This window comes from Chrysochloris asiatica, unplaced genomic scaffold (genome assembly GCF_000296735.1).
Source record: "Chrysochloris asiatica unplaced genomic scaffold, ChrAsi1.0 scaffold00012, whole genome shotgun sequence".
NCBI lineage: Eukaryota > Metazoa > Chordata > Mammalia > Afrosoricida > Chrysochloridae > Chrysochloris > Chrysochloris asiatica.
In genome coordinates, this window is record NW_006408530.1 from 32,057,032 (window position 1) to 32,060,731 (window position 3,700).

Below are 3,700 nucleotides of genomic sequence, written 5' to 3' on the forward strand. Positions count from 1 at the left end.
AAAATGTCCAGTTGCTCTCCAAGAATAACTTTGGTATTCATGACATTATGGTTCTACATGCATTAATTACATAGAGTGTAGATCATTACATCACTAACCAACCAAACACTTCATATTTGCCAACCAACCAGTGAACCCTTTTGGGATCTTATTTGTAGCTGCATAGTTCATTTTGGGAAGAATTGGCATCTTTTTGATATCAATCTTTTCTTTACAAGAATAATGATATACCTCTCACTTTATGTCTTTAAGTTCTTTCAACAAAATTTTAGGTTTTCTCCTTTAAGAGCTTGCATACCTTTTGTCACAGGTATTATTTAGGTAAAAAAAAAAAAAAAAAAAGTTCTGCTATTGTAAATTATTATCATTGAAAAAATTAAAACTTTGCATACTATACATTTAAAAATATTTTAAATACCTCATCCTGTATTTGAGTTGTTGTGGGGATGGTTTTTCATGATTCCTGGGATATCCTTTTCTCCATGTATGAATGCAGTGAATTTGTCAAATGCTATAAAAATATCAACAGTATTCCACCCTTTCTTATAGAAAAGGTTCAATTTTGAGTTGCATTTATTAATTCAGCTGCATGACACTCCTAGAACTTCTTTTCTGAGACTTGACCCAACACAGCTTTTCTACGCTACCAAAAGAGGGAGAAGGCAACAGTTTAGGAGACAGAGGGGAATGGTGCAATCAATACATTTTAATTAACACATTTATTTAAAACTAGACCTTGACAATGGTTAGATCTGGATACAGGATTTATAAGAAGACTTTGTACTATATTTGCAACTTTCTACATTTGAGATAATTTCCAAAAATAAGGTGAAATTAATAACCTTCAGGAATAAGTCATGAACACCATTACATTGGAGTTACTGCCACATTTTATGCTAAAAGATTTTCTCCTGCTGAACATTCCCAGCCACAGCTGATGAAATGACCCATTGACTGGCCAGTGTCCATACTTTATGGCCAATAGGCTGGAAGAAATGATGAAGTGGGTTAGTCACATGCTTTTCTGGGGAACTGGACAAGTAAAAGACTGAACTGCTTGGCAGCAGGAGCTAGCACTAAAAGGTGATGATGTAGAAGCTGAGAATGTGGACTTTGGACAAGCTGAAAATGCAGAGGATCGAGCTATGTACATGAAGAGGAAGCTAGCTGATTCTGGGAGAGCCAAGTCATATTCATAGCCATACTCCAGGGTGAGAAACCATGCATTCCTACAGCTAAGCTGCTCTTGTTGTTGTTATGTGCTGTCGAGTCGGTTCTGACCCATAGCGACCCTGTACAGGGTTTCCAAAGCTGTAAATCTTTGAAAGTATCATCTTTCTCTCGCAGAGTCAGCTGGTAGTTTCAAACTGCTGACCTTAAGGTTAGCAGCCTAATTCATAACCACTATACTACCAGAGCTCCTCTAGACTGACCGAAATCCAGAACCGCCTTCCATACTCTAGACTCCATGAAGTTAGGCCCCAGGAGAGCTCAATTTACCTTCACAGCCTTTATTGCTCCGCATCCTTATTGGAGCTGCTGCTGTTGTTTTGTGCCGTTGGAACAGTTCTGACTCATAACCACCCTCTATAGAGTTTCTGAGAGTGGCTGGTGGGTTTGAACTGTCAACCTTACTGTCACCAGTCCTGTGCTTATCCTACAGCACCACACTAGGACTTATGTTAGTGGGTCTCTATTCCTTGCAATCAATGGAACCCAACTAAATAACTCTACCTGTAATTTCCTCCTAATATTGAAAAATGTAAGTTAATGATTTTGTAAATACAACCTGAAGGTTCATAAAGTTCTGCCACTATATGCTACATAATACTGTATGTGTCTAGTTACATTACTGAGAGTGTGGTGGCTCTGTAGGATAAGCACTTGGATTGTAAACCACAAGGTTGGCAGTTCAAGCCCATCAGCCACTCTGATGGGAGAAAGATGTGTATTTCTGCTCCTGAAAAGATTTACAGCCTCTGAAACCCCATTCAGGGTCACTATGAGTTGGAACCAACTCAATGACACTTAACAATAACAAGCTACGTCATTAACCATCCAAATAATAAAAAAAAATACTTTTATCAACCTTTTTCTAAGACCCATAAGTTTATTAGATTTCATCTTTTCCATATCCAGCTTCCTTTACAGAGTCGATTTTCCACTTTGTTGTTGTTAAGTTGCCATTGAGTTGGTTCCAACCCATAGCGACCCTGTATAGGGTTTTTGAGGAGCAGCTGGTGAGCTTGAACTGCTGACCTTGCAGTTCAAATGGCTTTGTAGTCTGGCATTTTAACCCACAGCGCCACAGCAGGACTTCTAAACAAACATCAAGCGGCACTTGCCAAAACCCGGCATCAAACCAGGGACCTTTAGATCTTCAGTCTAACGCTCTCCCAACTGAGCTATTTCGCCAACTGCTAAGAACCTATAATTCACACCAGAAAAAGCATGTATGGTCAGCTGAACTCTCACTAGCCTTCCTACCTCTAGGCATGATTCAAGCTCACGCCTCATTCAAGTGACAAAGACCACCTCATGGCTATATGTACAGCTTCCAGACAAACACATGAATGAAACCTTGACAACCTCCCACAAATATAAAAATCCAGTTGCTATCAACTTGGACCCATGTGTATCAGAGTAGAACTGTTCTCCATTGGGTTTTCAATGGAGGTCTTTTTGTTAGCAGTCAAGTGCATTAACTTTGGCACCTCCCAGAATCCCTCATGTATATAACCAGGTCTTCTGTTTGCTATTATTACAGTCCCATTGTGCTTTTCCCATGATACAACTCTTTCTATCACTAACCCTGAGATTATATCCAAAGGTCACAGACACACATCCTCCACGCAGTGGACCAGAGGATGGAAAAGAGACCACATAATATACAGGAGAACCTTGGAGCAGATGTGGACATTTTCAGCAGAGAGTAGTTAATTTTTCATAGAATAATGACACGTAAATGAGTTAATATACTGGCTTCCATAGACCTCCACTGCTCATGGGCCTGATGATGATGATGTAGTCTTGTGCTCTTAACATCCTATGGAACAGTGTTACTCTGCACACATGAGACCACCATGAATTAGAATCAACTTGAGAGCAAATAATAGAAGAACGTGGTGTGAGAATCAGAGGAAGCTTCATTAACAACCTGCAATATGCAGATGATACATCCTTGCTTGTTGAAAGTGAAAAGATGTAAAATACTTTTTGATGAAGATCAAAGACTACAGCTTTCAGTAAGGATTGCACCTCAATGTAAAGAACACAAAAATCCTCACCACTGGACCACTGAATAACTTCATATAAATGGAGAAAAGGTAGAAAGTTTCAAACACTTCGTTTTGCTTGAATCCATAATCAACACTCAACAGAAGCAGCAGTCAAGAAATCAAACACCCTGTTGCATTAGGAAAATCTACACAAAACCTCTTTAAAGTGTTCAAGAGCAAGGATGTCAGTTTGAGGACTAATGTGTACCTGATTCAAGCCATGGTATTTTCAGTCTCCTCATATGTATGTGAAAGTTAGACAGTGAATAAGGAAGACATTAGAAGAATCAATGCATATGAGAGTTATGGTGTTGGAGAAGAATATTAAAAGTACCAAGGACTGCCACCAACAAATCTACATTGGAAGAAGTACAACCAGAAATCTCCTTACAAGCCAGGATGAAGAGACTTTGTTCTCTCAT

At 39.1% G+C, this 3,700-nt stretch overlaps 1 non-coding gene across 1 annotated transcript; it reads right to left on the reverse strand.

Annotated features, from left to right (window-relative positions):
- Positions 1-2,342: 2,342 nt before the first annotated feature.
- TRNAF-GAA lies at positions 2,343-2,415 on the reverse strand. The gene has a single exon. It is a non-coding gene; the product is annotated as a tRNA-Phe (tRNA).
- Positions 2,416-3,700: the final 1,285 nt, after the last annotated feature.